This window comes from Rhinatrema bivittatum, chromosome 15, assembly GCF_901001135.1.
Source record: "Rhinatrema bivittatum chromosome 15, aRhiBiv1.1, whole genome shotgun sequence".
Classification (NCBI taxonomy): Eukaryota; Metazoa; Chordata; class Amphibia; order Gymnophiona; family Rhinatrematidae; genus Rhinatrema; species Rhinatrema bivittatum.
Genome location: NC_042629.1, coordinates 24346426 through 24370154, shown reverse-complemented (window position 1 = coordinate 24370154; position 23729 = coordinate 24346426). Strand labels below are relative to the sequence as shown.

General features: G+C 42.9%; 1 long non-coding RNA gene across 2 annotated transcripts in view; it reads left to right on the top strand.

Moving 5' to 3' along the window:
* Positions 1-23729, top strand: part of LOC115076875 — a 39811-nt gene that overhangs the window by 12219 nt on the left and 3863 nt on the right. The window contains exons 2-3 of one of the 2 annotated variants that reach the window (XR_003852892.1): positions 5235-5367; positions 7579-7635. This is a non-coding gene — a long non-coding RNA (uncharacterized LOC115076875). Of the gene's footprint in view, positions 1-5234; positions 5368-7578; positions 7636-23729 lie in introns of those variants that run through there. The other variant, XR_003852891.1, reaches the window with a different exon arrangement.

Genomic DNA, 23729 nt, shown 5'->3' with positions numbered 1-23729 from the left:
TTGCCACCTATCCCATGACTTTTTACTTTTCCTAGAAGCCTCTCATAAGGAACTTTGTCAAACGCCTTCTGAAAATCCAAGTATACTATATCTACCGGTTCACCTTTATCCACATGTTTATTAACTCCTTCAAAAAAGTGAAGCAGATTTGTGAGGCAAGACTTGCCCTGGGTAAAGCCATGCTGACTTTGTTCCATTAAACCATGTCTTTCTATATGTTCTGTGATTTTGATGTTTAGAACACTTTCCACTATTTTTCCTGGCACTGAAGTCAGGCTAACCGGTCTGTAGTTTCCCGGATCGCCCCTGGAGCCCTTCTTAAATATTGGGGTTACATTTGCTATCCTCCAGACTTCAGGTACAATGGATGATTTTAATGATAAGTTACAAATTTTTACTAATATGTCTGAAATTTCATTTTTTAGTTCCTTCAGAACTCTGAGGTGTATACCATCCGGTCCAGGTGATTTACTACTCTTCAGTTTGTCAATCAGGCCTACCACATCTTCTAGGTTCACCGTGATTTGATTCAGTCCATCTGAATCATTACCCATGAAAACCTTCTCCATTACGGGTACCTCCCCAACATCCTCTTCAGTAAACACCGAAGCAAAGAAATCATTTAATCTTTCCACAATGGCCTTATCTTCTCTAAGTGCCCCTTTAACCCCTCGATCATCTAACGGTCCAACTGACTCCCTCACAGGCTTTCTGCTTCGGATATATTTAAAAAAGTTTTTACTGTGAGTTTTTGCCTCTACAGCCAACTTCTCTTCAAATTCTCTCTTAGCCTGTCTTATCAATGTCTTACATTTAACTTGCCAATGTTTATCCTATTTTCTTCAGTTGGATCCTTCTTCCAATGAAGATCTTTTGGCTAAAATAGCTTCTTTCACCTCCCCTTTTAACCATGCCGGTAATCGTTTTCCCTTCTTTCCACCTTTCTTAATGTGTGGAATACATCTGGACTGTGCTTCTAGAATGGTATTTTTTAACAATGACCTCGCCTCTTGGACATTTTTTACTTTTGTAGCTGCTCCTTTCAGTTTTTTTTCTAACAATTTTTCTCATTTTATCAAAGTTTCCCTTTTGAAAGTTTAACATGAGAGCCTTGGATTTGCACACTGTTCCTTTTCCAGTCATTAAATCAAATTTGATCATATTATGATCACTATTGCCAAGCGGCCCCACCACCGTTACCTCTCTCACCAAGTCCTGTGCTCCACTGAGAATGAGATCTAAAATTGCTCCCTCTCTCGTCTGTTCCTGAACCAATTGCTCCATAAAGCTATCATTTATTCCATCCAGGAACGTTATCTCTCTAGCGTGACCCGACGATACATTTACCCAGTCTATATTGGGGTAATTGAAGTCTCCCATTATTACTGCACTACCAATTTGGTTAGCTTCCCTAATTTCTCTTAGCATTTCACTGTCCGTCTCACCATCTTGACCAGGTGGACGGTAGTATACCCCTATCACTGTAGTCTTCCCCGACACACAAGGGATTTCTACCCATAAAGATTCAATTTTGTATTTAGTCTTATGCAGGATGTTTATCCTGTTGGACTCTATGCCATCCCGGACATAAAGTGCCACACCTCCTCCTGAGTGCTCCTCTCTGTCGTTGCGATATAATTTGTACCCCGGTATAGCACTGTCCCATTGGTTATCCTCTTTCCACCATGTCTCTGAGATGCCAATTAAGTCTATGTCATCATTTACTGCTATACATTCTAATTCTCCCATTTTACTTCTTAGACTTCTGGCATTAGCATACAAACATTTCAAAGTTTGTTTTTTGTTTGTATTTTCATTCTGCTTTTTAATTGATAGGGATAAGTTAGAATTTTTTAGCTCAGGTGAGTTTTTAGTTTCAGGCACTTGGACTACTTTTCTAATTATTGGAACCTCACTGTCGGGATGCCCTAATTCTAATGCATCATTAGTATCCTTTAAAGATAGATAAGATCTATGGGTTTCAGATATAAAAATCAAAAGCTCCAACTGGGATCAATTGGGTAGCTATACCTGCACAGTCATTGGTTCCTCAATTGTACCTTCCAAGTAACTCAGGCTGGTTGCTGTCTCCTGGCAATGTAACAACATGTAAAGGTGCCACCACTAAAAATGAAACAGTACTGACCCAGGGTGGCAGAGTGGATTCACCAGGACCAGGGCCATTGGCCTCAGTGGACAGAGAGCACAGACTCTCCCTCACCAAACGCCACAAGCCGCATGCTGCTGGCCCACTGGTAACTAGAATATAAGGTATGCCATATGGGGTCAGATCAAGGATCCATCAAGCCCAGTATCCTGTTTCCAACAGTGGCCAATCCAAGTTACAAGTACCCAAACATTAGAAAAATCACAAGCTACTTTTGCTTATTAATTCCATAATAGCAGTTTATGGATTTTTCCTCTAGGAACTTATCCAAACTTTTTTAAACCCAGTTTCACTAACTGCTGTAACCACATCCTCTGGCAATGAATTTCAAAGCTTAACTATGTGCTGAGTGAAAAAGAATTTTCTTCGATTTGTTTTAAATGAGCTTCTTGCTAACTTCATGGAGTGTCCCCTGGTCCTTCTGTTATCTGAGAGAGTAAATAACCGATTTACATTAACGTTTTCAAGTCCTTTCATGATTTTGTAGACTTCTATCATATCGCCCCTCAGTCATCTCTTCTCCAAACTGAATAGCCCTAACTTCTTTAGCCTGTCTTCAAAGGGCAGCCTTTCCATGCCCCTTATCATTTTGGTCACCCTTCTCTGCACTTTCTCCAGTGCAACTATATCCTTTTTGAGATGTGATGACCAGAATTGCACACAGTATTCAAGGTGCGGTCTCACCATGGAGCAATACAGAGGCATTATGACATTCTCAGTTTTATTTTCCATTCCCTTACTAACAGTTCCTAACATTCTGTTTGCTTTTTTGATCGCCAAAGCACATTGGGCTGATGATTTCAATGTATTATCCACTATGACGCCTAGATCTCTTTCCTGGGTGGTAACTCCTAAGATAGAACCTAACATTGTGTAACTACAACAAGGGTTATTTGTCCACGTTAAATTTCATTTACCATTTGGAAGCCCAATCTTCCAGTCTTGCAAGGTCTTCTTGCAATTCATCACAATCTGCTTGAGATTTAACTACTCTGCATAATCTTGTGTCATCCGTAAATTTGATCACCTCACTCATCGTAGCCCTTTCCAGATCATTTATAAATATATTAAAAAGCATTGGTCCAAGTACAGATCTCCAAGGAACTCCACTGTTTACCTTTTTCCACTGTGAAAACTGACCATTTAATCTTACTCTGTTTCCTGTCTTTTAACCAACTTGCAATCCAAAGAAGGACATTTGCCTCCTATCCCATGACTTTTTAGTTTTCTTAGAAGCCTCTCATGCTGGACTTTACGAATTGCTTCTGAAAATCCAAATACACCACATCTACCAGTTCAACTTTGTCCACATGTTTATTCACTCCTTCAAAAAAATGTAGGAGATTTGTGAGGCAAGACTTCCCTTGGGTAAATCCATGCTGGCTGTGTCCCATCAAACCATGTCTATCTAAATGTTTTGTGATTTTAGTCTTTATAACAGTTTCCACGATTTTTCCCAGCACTGAAGTCAAGCTCACCGGTTTATAGTATCCCGAATCATCCCTGGATCCCTTTTTAAATATAGGGGTTACATTGGCCATCTTCCAATCTTCATGTACATCGGATGATTTTAATGATAGGTTACAAGTTAATTGAAATAGGTCTGAAATTTCATTTTTTAGTTTTCAGAGCCCAGGGGTGTATATTATCTGGTCCAGGTGATTTACTACTCTTCAGTTTATCAGTCAGGCCTACCACATCTTCCAGGTTCTCCGTGATTTGGTTCAGTTGATCAGAATCATCACCCATGAAAACCTTCTCTGGAACGGGTATCTCTCCAACATCCTTTTCAGTAAACACCTCAAGCAAAAAAATCTTTCTGCATTGGCCTTATCTTTTCTAAGTGCCCCTTTAACTCCTTGATCATCCAGTGGTCCAACTGATTCCCGTGCAGGCTTTCTGCTTCGAATATATTTTAAAATGTTTTTATTTTGAGTTTTTGCCTCTGTGGCCAACTTCTTTTCAAATTCTTTCTTAGCCTGTCTTATTAATGTCTTATAATTAATTTGCCACTGTTTATGCATTATCCTATTTTCTTCTGATGGATCCTTCTTCCAATTTTTTAATGAAGATCTTTTAACTAAAATAGCCTCTTTCACCTCACCTTTTAGCCATGCCTGGTAATCATTTTGCCTGCCTTCCACTTTTCGTAATGCGTGGAATACATCTGGTCTGTGCTTCTAGGAAGGAATTTTTTAACAGCGTCTACGCCTATTGCACATTTTTTACCTTTGTAGCTGCACTTTTCATTTTTTTTCTAACTATTTTTCTCATTTTCTCACTGGTCCAGTCAGTGAAGCTGACTCTCCCACACCAAATGCCACAAACCACATGCCGCTGACCCACTGGGAACCAGATGTTTAGCCTTCCAAAGAGGTGCTCCCCATTCACACTGGATTTTAATGGTCAACCATATACTCTTGGGTTAATCCTCGCCCTTTCAGAGTAAGTACCGAAAAGAAGAGGAGAATATGGGGAATATAAGTAAGATTTCATTGGTTGATGATGGATGTAATCCCAAGACATGAAAGAGAGAGAGGGTCGTTTTGAAATGTTAGCACATCCCTAGTAGATTTGCTTTATTTGCTGCTATACTTTTTATTATTTTAAAATTGGAACAACTCATAGTGCAATTTTTTTTCCCCCATAATATACTTTTTAGATAACAAGCGTTTGGACCCACAGTATAAAATAATGCAGAGTAGACAGTACCGCTGAGAGCTGGCAGCATGCTGGAGGTGACTTATGTTGGTCAGTAGGGGAAGAAAAGGTGGACTGAAGGGGTGCGACATTGAGAAATATAGACAGTGTGTAGTTAATATAGCTCTTATCCTGGAACATCCGGTGCAAATGAGCCAGTGGTAAAAATGAGCGTAATGAATAAACATTGAATGATGACTTCAGCTTCCCATGGTGATCCTGAGATACAGCCACATGGGGAAGATAAAATCAAAACTTGAGTCTTAAAGCAAATAGAAGACTTCTAGGTAATTGATGGGTTAAGTTTATAAATAACATTGCTTGGTATGTTCCAACTGTTTTATATTTTGCACCTTTGTGTTGACAGATGCTGGAAAACAAATGGACCATCAGTAGAGATTCTTGGAAACTGATCTCAGACCCCGTATTTGAAGTGGTAACACCATGACCACATCTTTATAGACAAGTGATCCATTCTCACCAGTGGCTTTCCTAAACAGGTGCGTCATGGTTTCTTCTGGTAATGCATATTGTCATACAATTCCTGAAGTCATGAACTCATTTTAAGAGAGATGAAATAAAAAGTTCTGTTTACTGCCAAAGGGTGTAGGGAGCTATGGCCTTGACGTTCAGGGTGGCTGGTTTTATTCAACCTGTAATTAAAGTGAATTCTGTTTTCCCTGCAGAAACATGCATTTCAGTTTTGATCCAGTGCAAATGACAGCCTGCCCCATAAACCAGTAGAGCAGTTTCTCAAAGTTATAATTGTGGGAAGAATTACATTGTCTTCCAAGATAGGGTTTGTACGATTAGGACCAAGGCATCAGCATAGAGAGAAAACCAAACCTTATTGTCTGTAAAGGTGGAGGAGTAAAGGATGTTACCTGCAGCACCAGCTGGGCTAGGTTTCTTTTCTGCTGCTTACTGCACCTCTTTTTGATGTGATACGGTCAGGCTAAGTAATACTTACCTATGACTACTGCATAAGCGCTTATCAAAGGTCGAGGAGTTGCACACCTGCTGGAAGGGAGGAGAGAGTTTAAGTTTCGATAGGATTATTGTTTCTTGGAAAACAACCTGAAATATACAAAGGGTAAACTTTAATTGTAACTTTCAATGTAGCAGCATCACAGCAAAGTGTCAACAACGTCTACTTGGGGCCCGTCGCAAGGAATGGGTAAGCAGGGCCACCACCAGTGGGGGGTGCCCTGCTGCGCATTTGAGTTAATCTGTGAGTTTGCAAGTAAGTCTGCCTGAAAGGAAAGTTTGTGTGTGTGTGTTGGGGGGGGGGGGGGGCCCCCCCACAGTTTTTCCCAGCACCTGCCCTGCTCCTATCGTCCCTGAGTCTGCATCGCAGTCAGGGGTCAGCAACTCCTACTGTCCGTGAATCAGTACCACGTTCCTCAAAATATTAACTAACATGTTTCTTCTCTTTACCCCTCTGCTGGCATTATTCAGTATTGGGAGAGAACCCAGAATAATTTGGTAGGGAGGAATAAATTAGTGAAAAAAGAGTGAAAACCTTCCCATCCCCAAGGAGTGAATATGGCAGAGCTACTATGAAAAAGGGGAGGGATGGGAGGAACTGAAAGAGGTTGTTTGCCATGGACTCTTAATGGCAAACAAAATGCACGGCTCTGTAGTGGAGGAGGCCATCTTGTGGCATAAAAAGACAGCAGAAGCGGACACAGCTTGATCGAAATACAATCAGGTTGGAAAAAAAAAGATTCTATCTCTGTGTTATCAGCTGCCCTAGCACTGTATCCCTGCAAGGAATTCAGCAAATTGATTGTGGGTTAAGTTGCCAGCACACTAACAAAACCAGGAGTGATGAACCAACAGTACGGTAGGAATGTCTAACAGAAAAACGTGTTTCTTTCTGCATTTTGGTGTTTTGCCTTCCTTTTTTTCAGTCAGAAAAGAATGTCTGCTTGACTCCATTTCCATTTATCTTGCACTATCAGTAGAGACAAGCTTCTGAGATCGGGCTCTCGAAAGTGGCATATTTCTGCTGGACAGTGTCCATGCAGGGGTCAGATGTCAGAGGGCTGCAGACTACTACTTTACCAGTGATCACAATGGGAGTCCTTGAGGCTGAGAGATTCTTACATTGAAAATGAGCCACGCAGACCAAACAGAAGGGCAATTGAAGGTCGTTTCAATTCCACTTTCCCTCTGAAGCTCGTTTACAGAGACTTGGCTATACTAATGCAATAAGTCTTGTTTTTTGGTCGCTGTGAGAGAGAGAAACTGAGAAGTTTTGCTAACAGAAGTTCATGTTTTTATTTTACCTGTTTCCATCATTTTGATTCCTGCTCTTTTGGTACTGGGGAGCCTGTGTTCTAGAGCAGCGTTTCTCAACCGGTGTGTCGCGTGCTCCCGGTCTCTCCCGCTGCTCTTCCTTCCCTGCTGCCGTTGCCGCCGGGCTAACAGCACATTCAAGCCCAATGGGAACGTTAGAGGTGTTAGAGGAAGCTGTGGCACCCGCGGCTGGCCTTTTCTTCTTCCCGCGCCTCCCCCGGAACAGGAAGTGATACGCAGTGCAGTGCGCGGGAAGGAGAAAGAACCGTGCCGCGTGGAAAAGTAGCGGCGGCGGTGGCAGTATCGGCCCCCGAGCAGTAGCGTGGCCCAGAGCAATCGAAGCAGCCGGCAAAGGAGACAGCAGTATAAGCCTCCCGCGGCTGATGGGATTCTTCTTTCTTGGCTTGCAGGGGCTGAAGGAGGCTGCTGCAGCTACCATTTGTGCTTGAGGGGGGAGGAAATGAGTGAGAGAGAGAGAAGACAGCCTGTAAGTGAGAGAATGTGTGTGTAATTGAGAGCATGTATTTGATTGAGAGCATGTGTGTGATTGAGAGAAACTGGTCAGAGAACTGATGTGTGTATATGTGAGATACAATAAAAGTGACTGGTCAGGGAGATGACTGGAGTGTGTGTGAGAGAGTGAGAGATTGGTCAGGGAGGTGACTGATGTGTGTGTGTGTGTGTGTGTGTGTGTGTGTGTGTGTGTGTGTGTGAAAGAGAGAAAAAGCATGGAAGTGAGAAATCTGGGTATGTGAGAAAGCATGGGAGTAAAAACATAAGAAAATGCCATACTGGGTCAGACCAAGGGTCCATCAAGCCCAGCATCCTGTTTCCAACAGTTGCCAATCCAGGGCATAAGAAACTGGCAAGTACCCAAAAACTAAGTCTATTCCATGTTACCATTGCTAATGGCAGTGGCTATTCTCTACGTGAACTTAATAGCAGGTAATGGACTTCTCCTCCAAGAACTTATCCAATCCTTTTTTAAACACCGCTATACTAACTGCACTAACCACATCCTCTGGCAACAAATTCCAGAGTTGAATTGTGCGTTGAGTAAAAAAGAACTTTCTCCGATTAGTTTTAAATGTGCCACATGCTAACTTCATAGTGTGCCCCCTAGTCTTTCTACTATCCGAAAGAGTAAATAATCGATTCACATCTACCCGTTCTAGACCTCTCATAATTTTAAACATCTCTATCATATCCCTCCTCAGCCGTCTCTTCTCCAAGCTGAAAAGTCCTAACCTCTTTAGTCTTTCCTCATAGGAGAGCTGTTCCATTCCCCTTTTCATTTTGGTAGCCCTTCTCTGTACCTTCTCCATCGCAATTATATCTTTTTTGAGATGCGGCGACCAGAATTGTACACAGTATTGAAGGGGCGGTCTCACCATGGAGCGATACAGAGGCATTATGACATTTTCCGTTCTATTAACCATTCCCTTTCTAATAATTCACAACATTCTGTTTGCTTTTTTGACTGCCGCAGCACACTGAACCGACGATTTCAATGTGTTATCCATTATGACGCCTAGATCTCTTTCTTGGGTTGTAGCATCTAATATGGAACCCAACATTGTGTAATTATAGCATGGGTTATTTTTCCCTATATGCATCACCTTGCACTTATCCACATTAAATTTCATCTGCCATTTGGATGCCCAGTTTTCCATTCTCACAAGGTCTTCCTGCAATTTATCACAATCTGCTTGTGATTTAACTACTCTGAACAATTTTGTGTCATCTGCAAATTTGATTATCTCACTCGTCGTATTTCTTTCCAGATCATTTATAAATATATTGAAAAGTAAGGGTGCCAATACAGATCCCTGAGGCACTCCACTGTCCACTCTCTTCCACTGAGAAAATTGTCCATTTAATCCTACTCTCCGTTTCCTGTCTTTTAGCCAGTTTGCAATCCACGAAAGGACATCGCCATCTATCCCATGACTTTTTACTTTTCCTAGAAGCCTCTCATGAGGAACTTTGTCAAACGCCTTCTGAAAATCCAAGTATACTACATCTACCGGTTCACCTTTATCCATGTGTTTATTAACTCCTTCAAAAAAGTGAAGCAGATTTGTGAGGGAAGACTTGCCTTGGGTAAAGCCATGCTGACTTTGTTCCATTAAACCATCTCTTTCTATATGTTCTGTGATTTTGATGTTTAGAACACTTCCCACTATTTTTCCTGGCACTGAAGTCAGGCTAACTGGTCTGTAGTTTCCCGGATCGCCCCTGGAGCCCTTTTTAAATATTAGGGTTATATTTGCTATCCTCCAGTCTTCAGGTACAATGGATGATTTTAATCATAGGTTACAAATTTTTACTAATAGGTCTGAAATTTCATTTTTTAGTTCCTTCAGAACTCTGGGGTGTATACCATCCGGTCCAGGTGATTTACTACTCTTCAGTTTGTCAATCAGGTCTACCACATCTTCTAGGTTCACAGTGATTTGATTCAGTTCATCTGAATCATTACCCATGAAAACCTTCTCCATTACGGGTACCTCCCTAACATCGTCTTCAGTAAACACAGAAGCAAAGAAATCATTTAATCTTTCTGCGATGGCCTTATCTTCTCTTAGTGCCCCTTTAATCCCTCGATCATCTAACGGTCCAACTGACTCCCTCACAGGCTTTCTGCTTCGGATATATTTAAAAAAGGTTTTACTGTGAGTTTTTGCCTCTATAGCCAACTTCTTTTCAAATTCTCTCTTAGCCTGTCTTATCAGAGAAGCCTGGTGTTGTGGGGGTGTGTATGAAAGAAAGCACGGGACTGAGAAGCCTGTATATGTGAGAGAGACCATGGGAGTGGGAAGCCTGTGTGTGTGTGTGCATGCATGAGAGAGAGACTGGTTGGTAAGGTGATGGTGTGTGTGAGAGAGAGAGATTGGGGTGTGTGTATGTGAAAGAAAGTGATTAAGGGAATGAGAAGCCTGTGCATGTGGAGAGAGCGAGCATGGGAATGAGTGAGAGACTGGTGCATGTGTGTGTAAGAGAAAGTGATTATGGGAATGAGAAGCTTGAGCATGGGAGTGAGAAACCTGGGGGTGTGGGTGTGTATGAAACACAGTATAGGATTGAGAAGCCCGCAAATGTAAGATAGAACACGGGCATGGGAAGCCTGTGTGTGTATGGCATGAGAGAAACTGTTCAGGAAGGTGACTAGTGTGTGCGTGTGTCAAAGACTGGTTGGGAGATGATTGGTGTGTGAGAAATAGAAACTGGTCATGGGGGTGTGACTGGTATGGTGTGTGTGTGTGAGAGACAGAGAGACTGGTCATGGGCCCCAAGGAAGAGGACAATGAGTATACAGCTGTATCCACTACTGCTGCTTCTGGTGTGTGCTACGGCCTGCATGGAAGAGGACAGGAGTAGGAGAGCTGCTGGAGGGGGTAAGTAAAGGCGGCTTTTTAAGTTTATCTTTCTTGATTTGACTGTCATTTTAATTATTTAATATTATGTGATGTGTCTGCTTTTTTGAAATATTTTATTGGTGTTTGGAGAATGTTTAATAGTTTTTATGAGTTTTTAATTGTTGGATATTATTCAGTTCATAGTTGTTGTGAAACATTTATTCTGTTTATTAGTATAGTTTTACAATTATTTCTGTGTGGGGATCTATAGCTGCTTGCTAGATCTGTTTTCCTAATAAGAGGTGTATTGGTTTTTTGGGCCTGATTTAATATTTGTAGTGTTGCCTTTTCATAGATAGGGTTGCTCCTGTTTGAGTGCATTCCATAATGCAGGTATAACTGTGTGCAGATTAGTTTATGTGCATTACTACAGATCCTGGGAGTATGTTAGGTCGGTTCTGTGTCTGTTACCGAGATGCGATATTTTACTAGCATGTAAGCGTTTGTATCAGTCTTATTTGTTGTGTTTTCTTAAGAGGACATGCATTGGTGGTAAACGGCTATCTTTTCATAAGTAGGGCTATTGAGCCTGGAAGTAGAAGGAGTTTGAGTTGCTGTTACTGAGATAACGCCAGAACCAGAATATCTTTTTTGTAGGGTGAGTTGTATGGGGAATGTCATAATTCTGCTTTACATCCATTATTGTGGGTCAGGGGGGTTCCCGTGGATGCAAACTGTACTTTTACATCTAGCCCTGTGACGATCATGGGTCAGTGTGTCATGCATGTGAGAACCTTCTGTCAGGTGTGTCCCGACAGAAAAAAGGTTGAGAACCACTGCTCTAGAGGCTGGTAACCTACTTTGGCTTTCCAGCTCTCATAAGAGAACTGTTGTCCTGGGTGAGGCAGGTTATCTGCTTTTTTAATTTTTTTTTTTTAACAGAAGATTTTTGCTTTCAGTTTTTGTTCTATGTAGTTTTGTTGAGATTGCAGGAAATAAAATTCTAAAGTTATGTTATTTCAAAAGTGCACTTTTGCCATTCATTTTTTGTCTAAATTTGCTATTTTGTGCCAATGGAAACATTAACCCGAATGTAGTCAGCTTTGAAGTGCCTATGAAGAGGAATATAAATCAAATACATACATTCATTGAATAAGGCCTGAGTGGAAAAATTCAGTTGATTTTTTTGTTGTTGTTAATAAGAGCTTGAGAACCCTTAAAGTTTGCATTCGTCTTGGAACTGAGGGCCATGCCTTGAATATTGGAGACTCTTGTTTCATACATACTCAAGGTGTGTCCCGAATATCCACTCAGGCAGAGCTTGGTATTCTCATTTCCCCTTTTTTTTCCTTCTGTTCTTGTTAAATTTTACAGTTTAGGATTAGTAAAATGGTTGCGGAGCAAATTTCCTAACTCTGCGGGCAGGTGAATAGTTCATGGATACTCTTTTTTTTTTTTTTTTTTTACTCGCGACATTGGAGCAGTTATCACAGAGAGTTATCACAGAGAATTGTGCCTCCTTTTTCTGCAGATTATTTTTTACATTTTTTCCATCCAAAGCAACATAGATAGTTTTGAAAATGCAAAAACTATGTGCGTGTTTGCCTCCCTACTAACCTAACCCCATCCCGGATCCTCTAAGAACGTACATACACACACACGGAGGGGTCTGTTGTCAGCTGGCCTGTGTACTTGGGTGAATAGCCATGGGTATTGTTTAATATCATTTAACTGCCCGAGGGTAATTTCAGCATTACATGACCTAGCTCCTTGGTGAAGTCCGTTGCCACAGTATCTTTCATGATATGGGTAACTGAATTTGTTCAGTAGTCCTTCATATCTATATCAAGAGGTGTGGTCTAGTTGGTGATTAGGTTCTGTCTGATGTGCTTTGTGCCTTTTTTTTTTTTTTTACTTTGATCCACTGTCTGCTTCTCATTCTTCCCACTTCCAGCTAGTCAGTTAATAATAAACAAAAGACTCATTTATTCTCTCCTAAATCCTCCTGTGAAGTCTGCTAAACTAAACAATGGTCTTATCCCACCTTCCCCTGCTTCTTAATATGAACAACACCCTTGTAACTAATAAGTTAGTGCTAAAGTGGAGCAGGCATCTTGTCTGTTTCCTTTCTGTGTCTTATCCTATGTTTATAAACTGGTATGAGAAAGACTGGAAGGCAGCTCAGGTTCATCCTGGGCTACCAAATGTCATATGTGCCCCTGGTGAACTGGGACCATGATTACCTCCCCATTCCCTCCCCTTTTCTTTTCTTTAATTTGCCGTTTAGCACTTCACATTTAAAAAAAAATATATTAAAAAAAAAAGCTCTTCCTCCCCGCGGCTCCTCGTGTATCTCCAGGATAACGGACCAAAATCGATCCTGATTGGCCTCGGCACACGAGGATCCTCTCTTGAATTTGGCTCCTCTCCCAGGCACCTGTTTATACCAGGACATCCCCCACACTCTCCTCCCTGGCCTGGAGAACTTCTCCCGCTCTTGCACCCCTCATTCTATTGTTTTTTCGGTGGTTGTTGATATTCTATTGTTAGTTGCATCTTGTTGTTTCTTTCAGCCTACAAGCTATTTTGTCAGAGTGGGCAGGGTACCGGAGCAGGAAATATAAACTTTGCATGATTTGGAGCTTCTTAGGGATGTATTGTCCTGGAAGGTCTGACTTCTTGCTGACTGTGGTAGGGGCTTGTGGTCAAGTGACTTGGGGGTAGTGTTAATTTGCTGGGCTGTGGCGGTTGACCTACCAGGGCCGGTATATTGGAATGTTTACTGCAGATTATATATAATGATTATGTTTGACTGTGGTACTTGATTGTATTAAAGCTGTAGCCTTTGCCCTCCCAAGCATGTGTTTATATAGAGTTATTTATGTGTGTGTGAGAAAATGGCTGTGAGGGTGAGGGATGACTCCAGGGTGTCTTCATGTTGCTGATGTTGGATTTTTCGCAACTTCTATAAGTGCTTTCCAAGTGCCTGGAATAAATACCTGACGTTTTCATTTAGAATTTGAGAAAAGTCTGTATTGAAACCCCTTGGGTGTGTGGCTCTACCCATAGCTAGAAAGGCTCTCTTTGTTAATATGAAAAAATGAGATTGTTTATTGACTGGATTCATACAGCATGTTTCATTTATGGGCCTAAGGGTGTATACCACAATCATTTCCGAGGACAAACAAAGCTTGAATTCTTATGCACTTTGCTACTTCCTCCATAGTGCATCTTGGTAAATCAAGGTGTGGCAGTAGTTCTCTGATGGAAGGTTACAGAGCTCTGTGCAAAGTACTCACACTCTTCTGTGCTCTATAATTTGGTACATTTGTGTGCCAAATTTGGCCAAAAATCATCTTAGCGTCAAGCTTTCGGGAGATTTAATGATTGATTTGATTTCTTTAGGGTCTACACTCGATATCTTGATGCCCTTTGTCCCTTAAAAACTGTAATTAAAGAGATGAAATATAAATGCTTCTTGTACGTTTACAGGCATATGCAGTGTCTTAAGATGGGTAAAAGTATAGGCAGAGAGCTACAGCATGGATGCTTTGAGCCCTGAGAGAGAGGGCACTTGATATTTACATGTGTGTATTGCTCTGTAAGTGCACTGTTATATACATGCAAACTTCACCATCTGCACTTGTATCTTGATTAGTTTGATGCATGAGCTGCTCTCTTCACATACACAACAATAATTTGATTCCTCCAGACTTAAACTTGATTTCGTTTTTGATTTCTCCTCATTTTGGACAGATGCTTACACTAGGCACATTTAAACCGTTGAGCTGGGCGTATGAGCTTTTTGCCCTTGCATGATTCTTTACTCAACTTGTATCTTAAGGCTTGGAGTCGGTATGGTCCTTTTGCTCCAAAGTCTTGAAAGGATAATAAGTACCAGCATTTTATACAAAAGAGAGAATGAGAACCAAGAATAAGATGAAAAGAGAGAGAAATTTGAAAGCAAGCAAGAAACAGGGCTTTTGATTTTCCAAGGAAACAGAGTGAGCAGTTCTTTTCTTTTATGGAGGGAGGACCTACCTCCCTGTGTCTTCGAACATCCCACTTACTCTTAATAATCTCTTCCGCCCATGATCTTCCTGAAGAGACTGGATTTCTTTTAGCTTTGATGTTGTTCTTCAGACTTGCTTTCTGGCACAAAGCCTTTTAAAAAAAAGAAATATTCTCCAGGTTGAATTGGAGCGACATGAATTACAGTTTCTTTTTTTTTTTCTTTTCTTTTCACAGTTGGTATGAAAAGCAAACTTCTCAGCAACTTTAGGAAATCTAGCACTGTACATCAAAAAATCTGTAACTACTAATTCAGCTTGTGTATACCTTCATAAAAAAAAAAAGCGAGCAGACAAATCCAATTATATATCTCTCTCTTTTTCTTCCATCTGCTGTTTTTTTGTTTTCTTACCTGGTGAACAGTACAAGCTCGATATTTAGAAGGGTGTGTCCGGACAACCCCTGGCATTTTTTTTTTATTTCTCGCACCCTCAGCAACTAAATGTTAGCCAGACAAGTCACTTACAGGTCGATACAGTAACGTTGAGTTAAAGATTCCCCGTCTGTAACGTGCTGGGAGCGCACAATACAGACGAGTAAGGCCATCCAGCAATACAGTCTCCAGTTTCACGCGTCCTTAGCGCTTCCTAAACCCTTTCCTAAACCCTTTCTGCACCCAGCATGTAAATGAACAAAAAAGCTGTATAATGAAGGAATTAGCTATTCCCCTCCGATACTGTAACGGGCGCTGATATTATCTCCTCAGTAACCCGCTGTTCTGCCGCGGCCTTAACCTGCTAGTTTACCGCCTCCCCCTAGTAGGAGTTAGTGTAGTGTAGTGTAAAAACATTGCTTACCCGCCCTGGTCCCGTCCGGTCTCCTGCAGCCCCGTCCGGTCCCCTCCTCCCGAAGCAAAAAAAAAACAAACGAAAAAGTAGCAAGGCTCGGGCCTGCTACGGTAAGTGTAAAAAGTGTAAAAAACAAAAAACCTGTGTGTTATATAAAAAAATAAAACAATTTTAAATACCTGTCGGAGGGCCGTGGGTCCAGGCGGCCGGTGGGTGGCGGGCAGCCATCAGCGGCATCCGGTAGTCCCTTCTCCCTTCCTCCCGATTTCGCATGGGCATTCATCCAGGCAGAGGGAGCCGACGGCGAACGACCTCCGGCTCCCCCTGCCTGGATGAGCGCCAAAATCGCACGGGCGGGTCGGCAGCGGGGTGGGGGGGGGCGGCAGCGGGGGGGCGGCAGCAGGATCCGGGAGCAGCAGGATCCAGGGGCGGCAGTGGCAGCGAGATCGATTGGGCAGGTAGGTGGGAAAAAAAGATGGCCGCCTGCACGGGGGAAAGCTGCAATTGGCCGCTGAAGACGTGACGTCACACCCGTGACGCCAAACGTCGTGACGTCACGTCTTCAGCGGCCAATTGCACGCTTTTCCCGTGCAGGCGGCCATCTTTTTTTTGCCACCTACCTGCCTGCCCGATCGAACACGCTGCCGCTACTCGCTCCCCGGATCTCGCTGCCGCCCCTGGATCCTGCTGCCGCTGCTCCCCCGGACCCCGCTGCTGCCTACCCGCCGCTCCCGGGTCCTGCTGCCCCCCCCCCCCCCCCCCGCTGCCGACCCGCCCGTGCGATTTTGGGAGAAGGGACTACCGGATGCTGCTGATGGCTGCCCGCCGCCCACCGGCCGCCTGGACCCACGGCCCTCCGACAGGTATTTAAAATTTTTTTATATAACACACAGGTTTTTTGTTTTTTACACTTTTTACACTTTTTTACACTTCCTGGTGCCTGTCATTTCAAATGTCATTTGAAATGACAGGTACCAGCGCACCCAGGTTACTGTATAGGTGCTGTTACAGCGCCTATACAGTAAAATGGGTTGCGCGGGCATAACCCTTCCCTAACGCTTCACAGCCGCGGCAGGCATTTGCATGCGATTAGAAGAGAGAATCAGGCGTTAGGTCAGGAGAACTGTGCGTGCGGGGAGGAAGGGTGCGCCTGACACTGCCGCACTGTTTTTTACCGCGGCCTTACTGTATCGAGCCGTTAGCTGGATAAGAAACAGGCAGAGAAAGGGGAGCGTCTTGGGGGTGTGGCTAAGAGTCATCTGACTAACACTAACTAGCCAGATAAATCTGAGAGATTTTCTTGGCCCAGCAGTAAAGATGGTTGAAGTACATAAGCTTTTGAGACCGCCTGGGTCCCTTTTTCAGATTTCAACACCTTGTGGTCCATTCTGAGGTATCGCAACCTACAAAGATTACAATTTTCTCTGTGACCAATATAGCTATTGGAACTCTGCTTTCTTATTTCAAAGGATTTACCATGTTTCTCTTGCATCACAGAGCAGATAAGATCATTTCTTGACCTTTTTTTTGGCTAATATCGAATGTGAGGTTTGAGCCACAAGCCGAGCATAGTCTTTCTGGCAGAGATTGAAAACTTGCACAGTAGGGGGGGAAGAAGGTGCTAATTTCCTGCCACCTAACCGCATTTGGAATAAGATTATATTAACAACCATGGACAAAGCAGGAGCATTAAATTTATGAAACAAAATAAACGAGGTAGATATGATTTCTTCTGACCTTGCTCGGTTATTCGGCCTAGTGGTTAGAGCAGTGGGCTGCACGCCGGGGATGCCAGAGTTCATATCCTGCTGACACCTTTTATAACCTTAGACAAGTCATTTCCCTCTCATTGCCTCAGGTAGAAACTTAGATTAGAAACCCTCTGGGGACAGGGAAAATGCCTACAGTACCTGAATGTAATCCGCTTTGAAGTGTCAAGAAGAGCGGAATATAAATATTAAAAAGTAAAATAATAAAAAAAAAATAGCATTTCTCAATGCATTTATCTTCTGTTCTCTCTTTGGCAGGATTTCATTGTTCATGGTACAGTGAGACCCCTCTTTCAGCTGCTGAATGTTTTGCTATCCAGACTAAATTGTAGACATGCCCAGCAAAGTACAGCTGTGCAAACATGTGGTGAATCCTTTGAAAGGGGAGGGCATATTGGGAGGAAATGCATTTCATCTAGGATCAGAACCCAGTAACTTTCGCGATGCGCCAGAAGCAAGTTCGTCTGCTGTCTCGAGACTAGAGCTTTGTTCTTTTTATTCCAGTTTCTGTTTTTTTGTCTCGTCTCCAGGCTGAGCGCTTTGCAATGTGTGAGTTCTTATATTGGCACTAAAAGATTCTCATTCTTGCTGTGCCCTCCTCCCCTCACTCATGGCACAGAGAGATTCTTATTTTGTCGACATTTCTGCACTGCCTTGAAATCTTTTTCCTTTTGATGCTCTGTTATATGTTAGACGGTCACATACCAAACTTGTTTGTGCTCTACTTGAAATCAAAATCCCCATTCCAGTCATTTTATAATGACCTGAATTGAACTGAGATAAATGCACAGTTAATACAAATGTACTAATTGCATGTAATAGGTTTTCAAATATATATTCAATCCATAATGGAGCTGTGCACTTGGCATGTATCTAAAGGATGATGTCCAGCGAGTTTTGCTATGTGGAATCTGATAGAGTGGGACGTTTGTTTGCTTACTAAATTGATTGTAGCATGCTTTAATAATCTGGAATTCAAGTTCTGAATGAGAGAGAAATAATAGCTTTTGCTGATGAGCATAAGGTTTACGTCAAAATTACTTCAGACTTGTTAGAGGCAGAACGTGTTGGAAAGAAGCTCACATAGGTTGTCTTCGCTGTTTTTCTTTTTTAGAGTGTGTGCTGGATTGACAGTGGCCCCACTGCATGCTGCAAAAGGTTGACATAGTAGTGTAGATGACAGCGGATAAAGCCAATTGTCCTATTCTGTCTAGTTAGTTTAATCTACACTGTTTAATCTACTGGCTTTACCCAGGGCAAGTCTTGCCTCACAAATCTGCTTCACTTTTTTGAAGGAGTTAATAAACATGTGGATAAAGGTGAACCGGTAGATATAGTAAACTTGGATTTTCAGAAGGTGTTTGACAAAGTTCCTCATGAGAGGCTTCTAGGGAAAGTAAAAAGTCATGGGATAGGTGGCGATGTCCTTTTGTGGACTGCAAACTGGCTAAAAGACAGGAAACAGAGTAGTATTAAATGGACAATTTTCTCAGTGGAAGGGAGTGGACAGTGGAGTGCCTCAGGGATCTGTTTTGGGACCCTTACTTTTCAATATATTTATAAATGATCTGGAAAGAAATACGACGAGTGAGATAATCAAATTTGCAGATGACACAAAATTGTTCAGAGTAGTTAAATCAAAAGTAGATTGTGATAAATTGCAGGAAGACCTTGTGAGACTGGAAAATTGGGCATCCAAATGGCAGATGAAATTTAATGTGGATAAGTGCAAGGTGATGCATATAGGGAAAAATAACCCTTGCTATAATTACACAATGTTGGGTTTCATATTAGGTGCTACAACCCAAGTAAGAGATCTAGGTGTCATAGTGGATAACACATTGAAATCGTGGTTCAGTATGCTGCAGCAGTCAAAAAAGCAAACAGAATGTTGGGGATTATTAGAAAGGGAATGGTGAATAAAACAGAAAATGTCATAATGCCTCTGTATCGCTCCATGGTGAGACCGCCCCTTGAATACTGTGTACAATTCTGGTCGCCGCATCTCAAAAAAGCTATAATTGCGATGGAGAAGGTACAGAGAAGGGCTACCAAAATGATAAGAGGAATGGAACAACTCCCCTATGAGGAAAGACTAAAGAGGTTAGGACTTTTCAGCTTGGAGAAGAGACGACTGAGGGGGGATATGATAGAGATGTTTAAAATCATGAGAGATCTAGAACGGGTAGATGTGAATCGGTTATTTACTATGTCAGATAGTAGAAAGACTAGGGGGCACTCCATGAAGTTAGCATGGTGTTACGTTCGTGGACCCTTGGGCTGGTTGGAACAGAAGATGGAGTGCTGTGGCAGTTCACAGCGAAGTCCCAACCAGGAGGTGGTTCGGAAGCTTGATGCTGGCTGATGCCCTGGTCTACGATGAAGTCCTTTGCGACCAAGGACAAAACCCTCACTGGACGGATGGACGGTGTTGGACCGAAGAGGAAGAAGACTCTTCGCCCTGGAGACCGGTACTCCTCCGGGAGGAGCCCTTAGGAGCCCAGCCGCTGGGACTTTAGGAGATTCACCCTGGAAGCCGAAGTCCCCCCAGGAGGGGCCCGTAGGGACACGGCCGCTGGGACTTAGGCGACTTCTTGTTGATGCGGGTGATCCGGATGCAGGCGCCTCCTGCAGGTCGTGAGTCCGGACGGCTGGCGCCTCCAGCAGGTCGTAGGAAATCCAGAAGTCAGTCCAGGAGTCTGAGTCCAAGGATGGTCCGTAGCCAGTCCAGGGGTCGGTATCCAGAGGGCCGTCCGCAGCCAGTCCAGGGGTCGGTATCCAGAGGGCGGTCCGCAGCCAGTCCAGGGTCGGAGCCAGAGAGCGATCTGAAGCCAGTCCAGGGTCAGAGCCAGAAGAACGATCCAAAGCCAATCCAGGGGTCAGAGCCAGAAGAACGATCCGAAGCCAGTCCAGGGGTCAGAGCCAGAAGAATCAACAGCGGAGGGAAGGCAGAAGCAGGACGAAGATAACCAAGACCACAGCAGCACAAACCAACTCCAGGAACCTTGTTGCAAGGCACTGGAGTGAAGTAGATGCAGGGTACATATACCCTGAAGGCATCTGACGTCATCCACAGGTGCAGCAAGGATTTTCCCGTGCTGGCCCCTTTAAGGGGAGCTCCTCCCCGCGCGCGCGTCAGGGGGCAGGGCCAGCCGCGTCGAGCCGTCGGCGTCTCTCCCGAGGAGGGAGAGACACGCTGGAGGGCCTGGAGGCCTGAAGACATCCCGAAACGGCCCGGGCCGGCCCCGAGGTAGGTGGAGGGACCGGGGCACGGCCCGGGACCACAACACATGGGGCACATTTAAAACTAATCGGAGAAAGTTCTTTTTTACTCAACGCACAATTAAACTCTGGAATTTGTTGCCAGAGGATGTGGTTAGTGCAGTTAGTATAGCTGTGTTTAAAAAAGGATTGGATAAGTTCTTGGAGGAGAAGTCCATTACCTGCTATTAATTAAGTTGACTTAGTTTTTGGGTATTTGCCAGGTTCTTATGGCCTGGATTGGCCACTGTTGGAAACAGGATGCTGGGCTTGATGGACCCTTGGTCTGACCCAGTGTGGCATTTTCTTATGTTCTTATGCTAAGGATACATCCCAGTTGCCATCTGCACAAACTTAATCACTTCTTGTTGTCTTCCCGTCTTTGGTAGTTGACTATACAATTTCCCATGCTTAATCCCACACCCATCCCCTCCACATCTTATCACTCGGCTTTCTAATAATCTAAATGGCTACCAAAACAAACGAGCTTGTTGCCCAAACAGGCCTTGCTGGACCACCAAGATGCCAGCATCGACTTGATTTCTGAGGAGTTATAACCTGCTGGCTTACACATTACTACTTCATGGCCTGGAGTGTAGCTAGTTTTTGCTTCCTTTAAATCATGCCTGTTTTCTCCTTGTCATCTCTCCTCTTCAGGATGTGAAGGGCGGGCTGTTTGTAATACTGCAGCCTCCTAGTATTGTTCCTTCCACTGTCTTGTATGTCTGTCCTAAACATGTGCAAATGCTTCCACCCTCTCAGTTTTCTCTGAATCTTCAGATCGTGATGCCCTATCCCTGAATTTCCTTTTCTGTGGAAAATGTCACTTTGCCATACTTTATTGAAGCCTGTCAAATAGTTGAATGTTTCTATCATAGCCCCATCTCGTCTTTTCCATTATTCTAGATTTCTTAGCATCAGAGATGCCGACGCCAAATCCAGAGCTGAGGTTATTCACAGGTCTTAGTAGGCCTGTGCTCAGGGTGGAAAATAGACTGCCAGTTCTGTCGCAGCCCTTGGAAATATCCCCTCAACCCCCCAATTTAGAAATCCAAAATCTAAATCCAAATGAACAATGCTAAATTGCTACCAGGACCAGCATTTTCCTTTTGACCAGATCTGTCAAGGGTCTTCCCGCTTCTACCATCTCCTACATGTTGTGATTTGTTTATGTCCTTCCAGCACTGAGTAATCTTTTCTTTAACTTTAAATCTAAGCTCCTCTTTAGAGTCCCAAAATGATTTTTTTGCTTTTCTGGTTCTTCCTTTTATGTTTGTTTATTCATACTTGATATAAAACTATCTAAGCAGTTTAAAATATCAAAAGAGAGCCTCCAAGCGACATAGGACAAAAACAAGTGGTGCCGTTGCCCTCATTTGCATGTGGTGAGCGCTGCCGCCGCTGCCCTAGTGTGTCATCGGGACAATGGAGCATTGATGGTGGGGTTGCCATATAAACATATAAAGACGTATGAAACACACATCCCATGACACACAAAAAATGCATGCTGCTAATCCAGCATAGGGATTGGCTTTTCCATATTTCTGACCTGGATAATTATTCCTTTATCCCTCTCCCCATTATTCTGGAAAATTCACTACTAACAGACCAGTGCCACCTAGTTATCAATTATCCGAATAGACATCCAGGATTTTACCAATTTCCTGAACTTCAGGTAATTGGTCTCATTCTTAATATCAAGTGGTAAAGAATTCCTGAGCGAGGGAGCCTGATAAATTAAACGAAGTTTGCCTTGTATGCTCCAGTGGCAGATCTGCTGGGGAAGGTAACGTTAGTAGCTCTTTTTGAGAAGAACAGAGTCCTCTGAGTCTGGTAGGGAACAAATGATCTACAGGTAAGTTGGTAGGCCTGCGTGTAAAGGTTTTACTTCTGTAAGACATTTTCCATCCTCTGTGATTCAACTCCCAAGAGATTTATATTCATTGATTGTTCTAGTTAATTTCTTCAGCAAATAATTGCTATAGATTTGATATTTTATCTGGTTATCATCATTTTTATAATTTTCTTCTTTATATTCAAACCCATTCCAAAGACCGTATCGGTTATGTATTATCTGTTTCTAGTATGTCTTTTTTAGATGCCAACAGTAAGGGTGAGGAAGTTTCCAAGTGCCAGGTTGCCCAAGGGCCTATAAATTGATATCTGCCACTAGCCCATGCCTGAAGGAGATGCCTCCTCCATGGCAGGCCTGGGCTGGAAAAGAGTGGCCTCCGCTGCAGCAGGCCCGGGTCCAGGAGGATTCGTCTTGGCTGCGACTGGCCTGGGGCCAGAAGAGAACGACCATGGCTATGGTGGGCTAAGCCCAGGAGGAGCCACCTCCACCTCAATGGAGAATGTGGGCTGGAAAAGAGCCCCCACTGCTCTGGCTGGCCGAGGCCAAGATGCTGCAGCCCGGGGCTGCTCCCTTCTTGCTAAGAAGAGAGAATAGAGAGCAGAGAACCAGACAAAACAAAGCAAGCTAAAAAACAAACAAACTCCAAACAACAACAAAGTCTCATATTGTCAAATCAAACATAAAAGTATTTAAAGGAAAACAAAATGTCAAAACAAAAGCAAAAACGAATAAAAGAAATCCAAAACAGACAAAAGGAAAGTCAAAACAAAAATGAGCAAAACACTAAAAGTAGGGCAAATATATATCCTTGACTTCCTCTTCTTTTTGGTTCCACATACGTAAGGTTTCCTATTCTGACTGTAATCATCTAACACATTCTAAATTCGTGTTAGTCTAGTTTTGTATTGTGGAAAATTGCGATTTTTCAGTTAATAATACCTGTTAATTCTGTAACCGTCGCTAGTTATGTCTTTGTGACAGCTGCAGTGTACCTGGGATTTTTTTATTTTTAAACTGGGAATCTTTTCTTGTCAGCCAAAAATATCCTTATGCTGAAATATGTGCAATTTTATGTGTATATGGTCTGATTTTATTTTTAGCAAAATGTGCAAGACTGCGCCAGTTAGAAGCCCAATAAAATTTACAGATCTGAACTTCATTCGTCTCCAGCCCTTGCATATTAATTGATACAGCTGGTGCTATTTATAAACTCTGGTTACTTTAATCTTCTATTTTTGATTTCATGTAATTGGGTTTGTTAGAAATGTGAAGGCTAAAAGCACCCCCTGGTGTCTGCTGGTGAATTTAAGAATGACATTTTGTTAAAATTGCATTTCAAAACAGCTTCTTAGAAATCAAGAAGAGAGAGAGCGGGGCCCCCGAGGAGTGGGTACCCCTAGGTGAGTCTGTAGAGGCAGAGCAGCGGAGAAAGGATTCCTCGAGAGCTGCGAGGAAGGG